The 15,398-nt window shown below is 43.1% G+C and overlaps 1 pseudogene; it reads right to left on the bottom strand.

Annotated features, from left to right (window-relative positions):
• Positions 1 to 10,330, bottom strand: part of LOC123130514 (cytosolic sulfotransferase 10-like) — an 85,120-nt pseudogene extending 74,790 nt beyond the window's left edge.
• Positions 10,331 to 15,398: the final 5,068 nt, after the last annotated feature.

Here is a 15,398-nt window from a genome sequence, read left to right as displayed (position 1 = left end):
AGTCATGCTAAAATTCACGGAAAATTTCAGCATGTCCTTTGCTAAAAATAGGACATATGGAGTACCCGAATTTGCCGGAACAGAAGTTAATCGACATTCCGGCAAACTCAAGGGCCTCTCGGGGTACCTGCAAATTCATCACGACACAATGGTCGGAGACAAAACCCAGCAAACTAGCAAGATGATCATCATCTTTAAAAGTCATTACTTGTCAAATACAGAAGAAGGAACAATTTATTTGTGACATAGTTGGCCCATACAGAAGAAGCAACACCCTGCACTAGCCTAAAAACAAGTGAAGTTTCACCCATATAAGAATAACTTTATAAAAACAGAGAAGTTGCTATGTTTTTTCTACTGCTAGGAAAAACATCACTTATTGGAAATGAAAATCTCAGTACCAACATTTGGAACTTTGAAATGAAATACAGTAGTAGTATTAGTAGTATATGGAGTAGTATCTTGTCTAGTAGTAGTATTAGTTGTATATGGAGTAGCAAGTTTTGCCTCAGAGACCGCAAAAGCTATGTTTTTTCTCAATTCAGATAGCTAAGTGGAAAACCACGTCAAGTCCTGTTTTAATACTCTATTTATCAATGCATGCAATTGGTTTCATCTGGACTACATCATAGAACCACCAATAAAGGACACTGAAAAATATATAGAGATGCCTACGGTTCCTATCCTTGAGTAGCATGATTAGAGATGAGTAGATCTCCTAAAGGTGTCATAAGCACCTGCTGTTACTCTTGGAAGCAATGCAAACATGTAAAAGTTATTACTGTTGACAATACTACTCAAATATCCAACTATCAGGACACAAGGCATGATAATCCATCTAATCTAATGAAATCTGAACTCAACTTGATCATGGTTCATGCCCTCAGCCACATCAGCACCTCAAGAATGCCATGACAAAAATGAAAAGGACTAAGACAATCACCACACAAGTGAAGAGAGAACTCAGGGCCTCTTTGACAAAAATGAAAAGGACCAATACAATGAAAAGGACCAGTGAGATGAAAAAACTAAGGTAAGGGGGGACATCAAAACGCAGAAGTGCATAACACAAGCTCACCGACATAGACACACATAATAGCCGCACAACAGCATAGACATTAAACATGTGCAGAGATCACAATCAACAGAGGCATAACAGTAGAAATTACAGGTGTAGATTGCTCTGTTCAACAAACTTCCTATCAGTCCAACAATGTTTCTGAATCTAAACTTTTTCAGTTAACAGAACCTAAACCTGACAATGTTCAGTTAACAGAAAGGGGGGAGGGGAACCGGTGCAGCTCACCGAGAGGAAGACGATGGCGAGCTCGTGCGGGGATCGACGGTGAGGCCGCGGTGGACGGAGGTGGAAGAAGGCGCAGACGCCCTAGACGGTGGAGGTGTCGGTGTCGTAGAGGTGCCGGAGACCTTGCCCTGCGAGACAGAGAAGGGGCCGTCAGCCCCGGCGCAGGCGGGGGGCAAGGGAAGGAGGAGGAGGGGAAGGGGAGTAGGAGGGGAAGGGGGGCGTACGGTGCTGCGTCGCTGCTCAGCGCCGACGGCGAGGAGGAAGGCGAAGACGTTGAGGGTCGGGGCAGCAGGGGTGGGGGCGCGTGGGCGGCGGGGGTGGAGTCCGGCGGGGGTCGGGGCGGCAGCGGCTGGGGTCTGGCGAGGGAGAGAGGGACGAAAGGGGATCTCTGGCGTGGGAGAGGGAGGACTTAGCTATAGGGGGAAGCTTACTAATGGCGCACCACCCGTCGGTGCGCCATTAGAAATCTTTTTTTAGATAGCAATGGCGCACCCACCGCCGGTGCGCCATTAAAAATCTTTTTTTAGATAGCAATGGCGCACCACCAGGCCGGTGCACCATTAGTATATTTATTATTATTATTATTTAGTAAGTGAATATGAATGTGAAACAGTAATATTTTTTATAAAAATAGTAATAATTGTTGTTTAACAACAATTGTAGTCTACAATTTTTATAATTATTTTTTAGAAAATGAATATGAATATGAAACAATAATTATTTTTTATAAAAACAATAATAATTTTTTAAAAAATATCATCAAATTTGTTATTTGAAAATATCATCGGCGGCGGCGGTGGAGCGGGGGAGGGTGCGGGGGGTCGTCGGCAGCGGTGGAGCGGGGGAGGGTGCGGTGGGTCGTCGGCGGTGGAGCGGGGAGGGTGCGGGGGGTCGTCGGCGGCGGTGGAGCGAGGGGAGGGTGCGGGGGGGGGGGGGGGGGTGCTCGGCGGCGAGGGGGATCTGGCGAGGGGGATATCTATCGAGAGGGAGGGGGATCGAGATCGAGTGTCCTCGTGAATATTCAATATTTTTTCATATGAAATATGAAAAAATATCATCAAATTTGAAAAAATATTCATGAATTCAAAAAGTGCCCATGAAATTTAAAAATATTCATGATATTAAAAAGTAAAAAAAGTGCCCATTACTAGTTTAAACTAGTAATGGCGCACTATGCAATGGTGCGCCATTAGTAATTTTGCAGAAAAGTATATATATATATATATATATATATATATATATATATACTAATGGCGCATTTTTTACCGGGTGCGCCATTAGTAGTTTAAACTAGTAATGGCGCACTGTGAGGCGGTGCGCCATTAGTAGTTTTGCAAAAAAAGAATAAAATAAAATTCAGTACTGACGCACTCCCTGTCTGGTGCGCCATTACTAGTTAGAACTAGTAATGGCGCACTTCGCTAGGATGCGTCATTAGTATGTATGTAAAAATGAAAAAAAATTATCACAAGTGGCGCACCTATTTTTTGGTGCGCCATTAGTGTATTCCATACTAATGACGCATCACCAACTGGTGCACCATAGTATATAGTAGTGGCGCACTACTTGCCTGGTGCGCCATTAGTGTCAATCATATCTATAGCCCTTTTCCTAGTAGTGTAAAGAACTCACATACTTATTACAAAAATCTACAAGTTATCAAAGCAAAGTATTACGCGCATGCTCCTAGGGGGATAGATTGGTAGGAAAAAACCATCGCTCGTCCCCGACCGCCACTCATAAGGAAGACAATCAATAAATAAACCATGCTCCGACTTCATCACATAACGGTTCACCATACGTGCATGCTACAAGAATCACAAACTTCAACACAAGTATTTCTCAAATTCACAACTACTCAACTAGCATGACTCTAATATCATCATCGACATATGTTAAAACAATTATCAAGTATCAAACTTCTCATAGTATTCAATGCACTTCTATGAAAGTTTTTATTATTGCCATGTTGTTCTAAAGGACTCTCAAAATAATATAAGTGAAGCATGAGGGATCAATTATTTCTATAAAACAAAACCACCACCGTGCTCTAAAAGATATAAGTGAAGCACTAGAGCAAAAACTATATAGCTCAAAAGATATAAATGAAGCACATAGAGTATTCTAATAAATTTCAAATCATGTGAGTCTCTCTCAAAAGGTGTGTACAGCAAGGATGATTGTGGTAAACTAAAAAGCAAAGACTCAAATCATATAAGACGCTCCAAGCAAAACACATATCATGTGGTGAGTAAAAATATAGCTCCAAGTAAAGTTACTGATAGACAAACACGAAAGAGGGGATGCCTTCCGGAGCATCCCCAAGCTTAGGATTTTTGGTGTCCTTGAATTTTACCTTGGGGTTCCATGGACATATCCAAGCTTAGGCTCTTGCCACTCTTTGTTCCATAATCCATCAAATCTTACCCAAAACTTGAAAACTTCACAACACAAAACTCAAAATAGAAAATCTCGTGAGCTCCGTTAGCGAAAGAAAACAAAACACCACTTCAAGGTACTATAATGAACTCATTATTTATTTATATTGGTGTTAAACCTACTTTATTACAACTTATCTATGGTTTATAAACTCTTTTACTAGCCATAGATTCATCAAAATAAGCAAACAACACACGAAAAACAGAATCTGTCAAAAACTGAACAGTCTGTAGTAATCTGTAGCTAACGCAACTTATGGAACCCCAACAATTATGAAATAAATTGCTAGACGTGATTAATTAATCTATTAATCATCTTCAAAAAGAATTAACTAAATAGAACCTTCCAAATAAAAATGGCAGCGATTCTCGTGAGCGCTAAAGTTTCTGTTTTTTACAGCAAGATCAAAAAGACTTTCCCCAAGTCTTCCCAACGGTTCTACTTGGCACAAACACTAATTAAACACAAAAAACACAACCAAAACAGAGGCTAGATAAATTATTTATTACTAAACAGGAGTAAAAAGTAAGGAATAAAAATAAAATTGGGTTACCTCTGAACAAGCGCTATCGTTTAACGCCTCTAGCTAGGCATAAAAGCGAAGATAGATCTAGGTATTGCCATCTTTGGTAGGCAATCCATAAGTGGCTCTCATAATATATTCATATGGTAATTTAATTTTATTTCTAGGGAATTGTTCCATGCATTTCCTTAATGGAAATTGAAATTTAATATTCCCTTCCTTCATATCGATAATTGCACTAATCGTTCTAAGGAAAGGTCTACCAAGAATAATAGGCATGAAGGATTGCAATCTATATCAAGAACAATGAAATCTACGGGCACATAGTTCCTATTTGCAACAATAAGAACATCATTAATTCTTACCATAGGTTTCTTAATAGTGGAATCCGCAAGGTGCAAGTTTAAAGAACAATCGTCAAAACCACGGAAACCTAGCAAATCACACAAAGTTTTTGGAATCATGGAAACACTAGCACCCAAATCACACAAAGCATAGCACTCATGATCTTTAATTTTAATTTTTATTGTAGGTTCCCACTCATAATAAAGTTTTCTAGGGATAGAAACTTCCAACTCAAGTTTTTCTTTATAAGATTGCATCAAAGCATCAACGATATGTTTAGTAAAAGCTTTATTTTGACTATAAGCATGAGGATAATTTAACACGGATTGCAATAAGGAAATACAATCTATCAAAGAGTAATTATCATAATTAAATTCCTTGAAATCCAAGATAGTGGATTCATTGATATTTAAAGTTTTGACCTCTTCAATCCCACTTTTAACAACTTTTGCATCAAGATCTAAAAACTCCGAATTTTTGGAACGCATCAAGATTTAAAGTTTTGAGGTAAGGTTGTTCATCTTCAGTCTCATCATTATCAAGATTCATATTGCAAAACAAAGATTTAATAGGAGACACATTAATAACTTTTAGATCTTCATCTTTATTATCATGAAAACTAGAAGAACACGCTTTCACAAAGCAATCTTTCTTAGCACGCATCCTAGCGGTTCTTTCTTTGCACTCATCAATGGAATTCTCATGGCTTTGAGAGACTCATTGATATCATGCCTAGGTGGAATAGATCTAAGTTTCAAATTCTGTCAACATTCCTAGACAACTCATCAATCTTAAGCAGTTTTTCTTCAATCAAAGCATTGAAACTCTTTTGCGAAGTAATAAATTCTTTAATATTAGATTCAAAATCAGAGGGCATCTTATTAAAATCTCCATAAGAATTGTTGTAGGAATTGCCATAATTATTAGAGGAATTACTAGGAAACGACCTAGAATTAAAATTACCTCTATACGTGTTATTACCAAAATTGTTCCTACCAACAAAATTCACATCCATAGATTCATTATTATTCTCAATCAAAGTAGACAAAGGCATATCATTAGGATCAGTAGGAGCACTCTTATTTGCAAACAATTTCATAAGTTCATCCATCTTTCCACTCAAAACATTAATCTCTTCAATTGCATGCATTTTTTATTAGTAGATATTTCGGTGTGCCATTGAGAATAATTAACCATAATATTATCTAGGAGTTTAGTAGCTTCTCCTAAAGTGATTTCCATAAAAGTGCCTCCCGCGGCCGAATCTAAAAGATTTCTAGAAGCAAAATTCAATCCGACATAAAAGTTTTGTATAATCATCCAAAGATTCAAACCATGTGTAGGGCAATTAAGTATCATTAATTTCATCCTTTCCCAAGATTGCGCAACATATTCATGATCAAGTTGCTTAAAATTCATAATATTGTTTCTAAGAGAGATGATCTTAGCGGGAGGAAAATACTTAGAGATAAAAGCATCTTTGCACTTATTCCATGAATCAATACTATTTTTAGGCAAAGACGAAAACCAAGCTTTAGCACGATCTCTAAGCGAAAACGTAAATAGCTTAAGTTTAACAATATCATTATCCACATCTTTCTTCTTTTGCATATCACACAAATCAACAAAATTGTTTAGATGGGTAGCGGCATCTTCACTAGGAAGGCCGGCGAATTGATCTTTCATGACAAGATTCAACAAAGCAACATTAATTTCACAAGATTCAGCATTGGTAAGAGGAGCAATCGGAGTGCTAAGAAAATCATTGTTGTTGGTATTGGCAAAGTCACACAATTTAGTATTATCTTGAGCCATCGTGACAAGCAAGTAATCCAACACACAAGCAAACAAGAAACGGGCAAAAGAGGCAAATAGGGAAAGAGAAGGGGGACATAGAGAGAGAAAGGGCGAATAAAATGGTAAGGGTGAAGTGGGGGAGAGGAAAACGAGAAGCAAATGGCAAATAATGTAATGCGAGGGATAAGAGTTTGTGATGGGTACTTGGTATGTCTTTGACTTTGTAATGGCACCAGAAATGACTCGTTGTTGGGAGTCAAATCTTGACTTGACTTGGCGCGAATCTCCCCGGCAACGGCGCCAGAAATCCTTCTTGCTACCTCTTGAGCACTACGTTGGTTTTCCCTTGAAGAGGAAAGGGTTATGTAGCAAAGTAGAGTAAGTATTTCCCTCGGTTTTTGAGAACCAAGGTATCAATCCAGTAGGAGATCATGCTCAAGTCCCACGCACCTACAAAAACAAATAAGAACCTCGCAACCAACGCGATAAAGTGGTTGTCAAGCCCTTCACGATCACTTACGAGAGTGAGATCTGATAGATATGATAAGATAATGTTTTTGGTATTTTTAGGATAAAGAGAAATAAAGATGCAAAGTAAAATAAACGGCAAAGGAAATAACTAAGTGTTGGAAGATTAATTTGATGAAAGATAGACCCGATGGCCATAGGTTTCACTAGTGGCTTCTCTCAAGAGCATAAGTATTACGATGGGTAAACGAATTACTGTCGAGCAATTGATAGAATTGAGCATAGTTATGAGAATATCTAGGTATGATCATGTATATAGGCATCACGCCCGCGACAAATAGACCGAAACGATTCTGCATCTACTACTATTACTCCACACATCGACCTCTATCCAGCATGCATCTAGAGTATTAAGTTCATAAGAACAGAGTAATGCTTTAAGGAAGATGACATGATGTAGAGGGGTAAACTCATGCAATATGATATAAACTCCATCTTTTTATCCTCGATGACAACAATACAATACGTGTCGGTTCCCTTTCTGTCGCTGGGATCGAGCACCGCAAGATTGAACCCAAAGTTAAGCACTTCTCCCATTGCAAGAAAGATCAATCTAGTAGGCCAAACCAAACTGATAGTTCGAAGAGACATGCAAAGATAAACCAATCATACATAAAAGAATTTAGAGGAGATTCAAATATAGTTCATAGATAAACTTGATCATAAATCCACAATTCATCGGATCTCGACAAACACACCGCAAAAGAAGATTACACCGAATAGATCTCCAAGAAGATCAAGGAGAACTTTGTATTGAAATCCAAAGAGAGAGAGAAAGCCATCTAGCTAATAACTATGGACCCGTAGGTCTGAAGTAAACTATTCACACATCACCGGAGAGGCCATGGAGTTGATGTAGAGGCCCTCTGTGATCAATGCCCCCTCCGGGGGAGCTCCGGAAAAGGCCCCGAGATGGGATCTCTTGGGTACAGAAGGTTGCGGCGGTGGAATTAGGTTTTCGTGGTGCTCCTGGATGTTTGGGGGTTACGTGGATATATATAGGAGGAGGAAGTACGTCGGTGGAGCAACGAGGGGCCCACGAGGGTGGAGGGCGCGCCCAGAGGGGTAGGCGTGCCCCCTGCCTCGTGGCTTCCTCCGTTGTTTCTTGACGCCCACTCCAAGTCTCCTGGATCATGTTTGTTGAGAAAATCACATTCCCGAAGGTTTCATTCCGTTTGAACTCCATTTGATATTCCTTTTCGGCAAAACCCTAAAATAGGCAAAAAAACAACAATGTTGGTTGGGCCTCCGTTTAGTAGGTTAGTCCCAAAAATGATCTAAAAGTGTAAAATAAAGCCCATTGACATCCAAAATAGATAATATAATAGCATGGAGCAATCAAAAATTATAGATACATTGGAGACGTATCACAAGCTCATCCGCTAGCCCCTTCATCTTCGTGAAGTAAGAAGAAGCAGAGAGGTCGCCCTTGCAAGCGTTGCCGATCGCCGATCGGAGCTGAATCTGGCGCGCTCTGGACTGCGCGGAGAAGCTTTCGACCAGGGCCTGCCAGACGCCCGCGGCCGTGGTGTGATTGGACACCTGCATCAGAACTTCACGGGGCAGAGACGCAAGCAAAAAGGTGAGAACATGTTGATCTTGGGTGACCCAGATCGCATGCTCTGGATTGGGCGTCTCGATGGTTTCCTTCTTCCCGTTGGTCTCCTTCTCGGTGACGATGAGAGCTGCGGGTTCCTTGATCCAGCCGTCAAGGTAGCCCATCATCGCCGCAGCCCTGACGTGCGGAAGAACCTGGATCTTCCTCACCAGGAAGTTGTCGCGCGTGAGTTTTTCTGTGATGGTGTGGCCGAGGGAGGCGAGCGAGGGCATGGCCATGGCGTAGGAGGAGGAGGATGACATGACCTAGATGTGATGGAAGAACTAGGCTCTGTATACCATGTGAAAGATGCTGGAAGCGCATGCCTTGGGCAGGGGCGCGCTGCGTGTTTATATGGAGCCAGATATGTGGCGAGATTAAAAAGGGATTAGGGTTCGGTTAGGTGTGGATTGATCTCCAAGCTAACTACCAACATTACATCACAACAACTTAACCTAAGCTAACTACAACACACACGCCACATATCCTAACTAGCACGGTTCATAACACACCGTGACATACAATAATGTTTAATAGGCGAAGCCAGGATTTAGCTATGAGGGGGGCGAGACACAATACAAAAAAAATATATGGACATATGGCAACATATGTTTGATAGATAATAACATCGGTAAGAGTTATCATCTATGACTGGTTGGTCCGTGAGTGGGTTTGCATTTTCATTAATATTTGAGCTAGAAGCAATGAGCTTGAAAAATGACTTTTTATCATTCAACTCTTGCGACACTAAACAACAAGTGGAATTAGATTTCTAACTTACAGATTTACCTAATGAATAAATTAATCCATTCCTTGTAAGGTATTGTACTGGTTCAAATAGATTACTGAATTCCCGCAAAAATGAAAGATAACTGGAGTATATAGCAGTGATATACCTCGATTCCTTGAAATTAACATGTTCATGCATGACGCCGATGAAGCAAACAATCAGTGTCTACTCTCTCTCTCTCTCTCTCTCTCTCTCTCTCTCTCTCTCTCTCTCTCTCTCTCTCTCTCTCTCTCTCTCTCTCTCTCTCTCTCTCTCTCTCTCTCTCTCTCTCTCTCTCTCTCTCTCTCTCTCTCTCTCTCTCGGATTCAATTGCCCTGGAGAGTGCCTTCTACCCAGGTTGTGCTTGTGCCACAACGGTGGAAGGAGCGACAGGCGAGAGTGCTATAGGCGGCGCCGCCACAGGAGACGGCGCAAGGGCATACGTAGCTACCAGACCTAGAAGCCACAAACGAAATTACGGGAAGATAGGAAATTAAAACATCTCGATCTCACGGCTGCGCGTAATCCTTTTTTTAGAAACGCGTAATCCTTTTTTCTGATGTGTACGTACAGCGTCACTCGATGCTTTATGAGCTTTGGGCTAGAAAATTGCGATGCTCGACCATTTTCATTAAAACCGCAAGTCTGCGACAGGTTACCTATACATATAAACTACCAGTACTAGAACCAAGTAACGATACCTCGTAGGGGGGGCGAGGCGATGGGGGTGTCTCACCCCTGCTCGCACCCCCTGCCTCCGCCCCTGCATGGAGGGTGCCCGGCTCGGTTGCGCATGGCGAAGGCGAGGGCCTTGAGCCATGTGGTGCCACACTTTGGGAAGCTGGCAAGGAGGACGTCCGAGGGCCTCGGCTTGAAGACCGAGTGGATGGCCGGAATGGCCATGAGGAACTTCTTCGGGAGTCAGAACCCGCCATACTGCCTCAGATGGAATGGACGGAACCGCGTGTCGAGGGGAAGCGGGGTGATCGCAAGCTCGGCAATGTCGGCGGCGACAGCGGCAGCCATGGATAGCACCGTTGTGCGTGCCTGCGTCCGGCTATGTTGGTGGTTTGGTGCGTGAGTTGTACTGCGGCCTTGTATAAGTAGCAGCTATATAACGATGCCCCTCCACGCGAGGTAGTTCAATCGGTAGGGTGCTCCACGTGCACGTCAGCACGGGCGATGTATGAACCTGCCGGATACGCACACCAGCTGGTACGTGAGCAAAATAGCTCATGCACAGCATAGGTGTACGTGCAAAAACTAATTAACTAAGAGCAATGCTCATGTTCATGCATGCACATAAGGGGGACTGAACATGCAGGGCAGATTTCATAAATTTAGGTACAAAGCACACAAACAAGAAAACTGACAGTTGAGAGACATGATTTGACTGACGGCACATCACACAGGAGTTAAAAAATTAAAGGCTTATAGCTACAAAATTCACTCGAGGAGAGCTAGAAAAACTACTTGGTTATAACAAAACCGAAGGCACAAACACACACATCTACTAGTTTTTCATTCATGTTTTCTGCAAAGGTGACCCACTATTTTCCACCCAACTTATTTCCTCAGTAAACAAACTCTATCTTTTGCTTCATGACCCGAAGATTGTTGTTTATTTCCTTTTTTCGAACGGCTATCCAAAGTGCTAGGTTTTAATAGGAGAAAAAAATCAGGCAAGAATTTTGCCAAGAAAAAGGCCAAATAACACGAAAATGAAGATTATTGAATTCTGAATATGTATTAGGGCCTCAAAGGGCTGTTTATATAAGATACAAAACTTGGGGGCCAAGGATAGTAGAGATAGATTACAATTTGAACTACCAAATATACAAACCGAATATATACTCTAATACCCCCCCCCCCCCGCAGTGTCAACATCAGGTGTAACAATATTGAGACTGGAGCGAATACCAGTGAATGCTGCAGTGGGGAGCCCCTTGGTGAAAATATCAGCAAATTGCGCAGTGGTAGGAACATGAAGCACACGGACCTCGCCAAGAGCCACTTTTTCACGAACAAAATGAATATCAATCTCGATGTGCTTGGTGCGTCGATGCTGAACAGGATTGGACGCCATGTAGACTGCAGAAATATTGTCGCAATAAACAATAGTTGCACGCTCGATTGGTCGATGGAGCTCAACCGAAAGCTGACGGAGCCACACCGCCTCGGCCACAGAATGAGCAACAGACCTGTATTCAGCTTCTGCAGACGATCTAGAAATTGTAACCTGCCTTTTAGAAGACCAAGAAACAAGATTGTCACCCAAATAAACACAAAAGCCGGATGTAGATCGTCGAGTATCTGGACAACCCGCCCAGTCTGCATCAGAATAAACTGTCAAGCTTGTTGGAGAGGAAGAATTAAGGAGAAGACCATGATCAATAGTGCCTTTGAGATACCGAAGTATTCTCTTGACATGAGAATAATGAGGAACACGAGGATCATGCATATATAAGCACGCTTGTTGAACAGAATAAGATATATCAGGACGAGTGAGTGTGGCATATTGGAGAGCACCAGTGATACTGCGATATAGAGTAGGATCAGAAAAAGGTTCACCGTCGGCCGACAACTTGGTACCAACATCGACCGGCGTACGACATGGTTGACAATCAGTCATCCCTGCACGAGAGAGCAAGTCAAGAATGTACTGGCGTTGAGAGAGAAAGAGTGTAGATGAAGTGCGGGAGACAGTGATCCCAAGAAAGTGATGAAGAGGACCGAGATCAGTCATGGAAAATTCACGATTAAGAGAAGATATAATGTGTTGTAAAAAGGAATCAGAAGAGGCAGTGAGAATTATGTCATCAACATATAAGAGAAGATAGGCAGTATGGGAGGAGGAACGAAAAATGAAGAGAGATGAATCAGATTTAGACGCGGTAAAACCTATTGTGTGAATAAAGGTGGTGAAGCGATGAAACCAAGCACGAGGAGCTTGTTTAAGACCGTACAAAGATTTGTGAAGAAGACAAACAAAATCAGGAGAAGAGGAATTCTCAAAACCCGAAGGTTGTTGACAATAGACAGTTTCATTGAGAGTGCCATGGAGGAAGGCATTTTTAACATCTAACTGATGGATCGGCCAAGAGGAGGAGACAGCGAGACTGAGAACAACACGAATGGTACTAGGTTTTACAACTGGAGAAAAAGTCTCATCAAAATCAACACCGTGTTGCTGAGAAAACCCACGACAAACCCAACGAGCTTTATAACGAGCAAGAGTACCATCAGCATGAAATTTGTGACGGAAAACCCATTTGTCGGAAACAACATTGACACCGGGTGGTTTGGGAACGAGAGTCCAGGTGTTATTTTGCTGAAGAGCATGAAACTCATCACGCATAGCAGAGTGCCAAAGAGGATCGAGAAGAGCACGTTTATAAGATGTAGGAATAGGGGAGATAGTGGGAACGGCCGTGAGGTTAAGACGTCGTGTAGGGAGGTGAAAGCCACGCTTACCACGAGTGCACATGACATGATCATTGGCCGGAGGTATTATAGGAACGGCATTAGATGGAAGAGGCGGTGTGGAGGAAGAAGAGGAAGAAGGAGAAGCAACAATAGGGGAGATGGGCGTGGGAGGAGAGGAAGCTGCTGTCAAGGGAGGAGTGGGAGGCGCGGAAGGCTGTGGTGAAGGAGAAGTGGGCGGTGCAGAAGGCTGCTGTGGAGGCATGGAAGACTGATGCGGTGGTGGTTGTTGCTCCGGGACAATAGAGGTAGGAGCTAGACGAGGGAGGAGAGGAGATGAAGAACGAACAGAGGAAGGTTGGGTTGTGGATGATGTTTGTGTGGCAGCGTAGGGAAAGGTATATTCGTCAAAGACGACGTGACGGGAAATAATGACACGGCCGGATGAGGGATCAAAGCAGCGAGATCCCTTATGATCATCGGAGAGACCAAGATAAATGCAGGGTAAAGAGCGAGGTTCTAGTTTATGAGAAGTGGTAGAAGTGATGTTGGGAAAACAGAGACAACCAAAAACGCGAAGGGAAAGATAGTCGGGATGGGAAAGAAAGAGGGATTGAAAGGGAGTGTAGAGAGGACATGTTTTGGTTGGTCTAATATTGAGAAGAAGTGTGGCAGTGCGTAATGCTTCAACCCAAAAACGGGGAGGAAGAGAAGCTTGAATAAGCAAGGTGCGAAGAATATCATTGATGGAACGAAGAGAGCGTTCTGCTTTGCCATTTTGAGGAGATGTATAGGGACAAGAAAAACGAAGAAGTATGCCGTGAGAAAGAAAGAAAGTGCGATTGCGAGTATTATCAAATTCTCGTCCATTGTCACATTGAATAAAGCATATTGGAAGACCAAAGTGGGTTAGAACATATTGACGAAAATTGAGAAAAATTGGGTGTACATCGGACTTGGCTCGGAGAGGAAAGGTCCAAACATAATGGGAATAATCATCAAGAATTACAAGATAGTATTTGTAACCAGAAACACTAGGAATTGGAGAGGTCCATAGATCACAATGGAGCAATTCAAAAGGAAAAGTACTAATAGTAGAGGATGTACCAAAAGGTAGTCTAACATGTTTGCCACATTGACAGGCATTACAAAGAGAGGAATCATGAGGGACACTAGAACTAGGGATACAAAATTCCTGTAACAATGATGATAGTGTAGCTTTATTAGGATGACCAAGCCGACGATGCCATAGATGAACTGATGCAAGCATGGCGCGAGGAGTGGAAGTGGGGGCGCCATGAAGAGGATAAAGATCGCCGGTGCTATTGTACCGAGCTAGAACCTCCCCCGTTGTCAGATTCTTCACAGATAAACCAAAGGGGTCAAAGGCCACAATAACTTGATTATCGATGGTAAACTGATGAACGGAGATAAGATTAGTAATTAAGGATGGGACTACAAGAATATTGCGTAAAAGAAAATTGTTAGAAGAATAGGGGATGTAAGAATCACCGGTGCAAGGGACAGGAATAGTAGAACCATCACCGATGGTAATGGAAGAAAAAGAAGAAGGGAAACAAGCTGACAAAAAATTCATAGTTGAAGACATATGCGTAGATGCACCAGAATCGAAAATCCAATCCGTACCTTTGTTGTTGAGGGTGAAATTATTCATGGCGGCGATGAAAGCAGCCTGATCCCAGCTCGGCGATGTGGTCGTAGGAGAGGGAGCAGGCATGTTCATTGGTGCATGCTGCCCGTATGCGTACGGTGACGGAGCCGAAGGAGCACCGGGCGCATAGGGAACCAGGGCGTAGCCGGGCGGAAGCACGGGGGCGCCGGGCGTGGTCGGTGTAGTAGTGGCGGTGTAGACGTGAGCCGGCGGTCGGGGTCCGAGGAGACAAGGGGAGCCGGTGGCAGGACGATGGCCCGGGCTCCAAGCGCCCGTGTATGCTGGAGGAGCGCCGTAAGGAGACGGAGCAGACCAAGGCATGGGCCACGCCTGAACCAGCCCGGTCCAGGGATCTTGCTGCTGGTGCCATGCCGTTGGAGTAGATGCCGGTGTAGACGATGATGATGATGACGCCGAGGAGCTGGCGGAGCGAGGCTGGGGCGGCCGGTAGATGGGATTCTTGCCGCGGTAGTTAGGGCTCGGGCGCCAGCCTGGAGGCGGCTGGACAGGGGCCGACGATGAAGTGGATGGAGTTGGCGCCGAAGACTTGGTGGTGGCGTGAAGGGCATATTGGTGGTGGGTAAGGGAACTAGGGTTGAAGGAGGAAGAAGAGGCAGATGGCGATCTGGCGGCGTTGAACTCGGCCGCGGTAAAGAGAGGCCGCGCCGGAAGAGGTGGAGGGGCCGGCGGAGAGGCCATGTGGAGAAGATAACCTAGGTGACGGATACCATGAAGATTATTGAATTCTGAATATGTATTAGGGCCTCAAAGGGCTGTTTATATAAGATACAAAACTTGGGGGCCAAGGATAGTAGAGATAGATTACAATTTGAACTACCAAATATACAAACCGAATATATACTCTAATAGAAAACTGTAAATCCTATTTTTGTGGCTCAACACAACAACACTGTTCCTGTTCCTAAATGCTGTAAATGTGAAAATGGATTTTGCTCTAATGTTCGTTTGTTTCATGTTAGAATCCCTCTCTACAAATTG

The sequence above is a fragment of the Triticum aestivum genome, chromosome 6A, assembly GCF_018294505.1.
Source record: "Triticum aestivum cultivar Chinese Spring chromosome 6A, IWGSC CS RefSeq v2.1, whole genome shotgun sequence".
NCBI classification, from domain to species: domain Eukaryota; kingdom Viridiplantae; phylum Streptophyta; class Magnoliopsida; order Poales; family Poaceae; genus Triticum; species Triticum aestivum.
The sequence above is the reverse complement of the archived record's forward strand: the minus strand, read 5'-3'. Positions and strand labels throughout refer to the sequence as shown.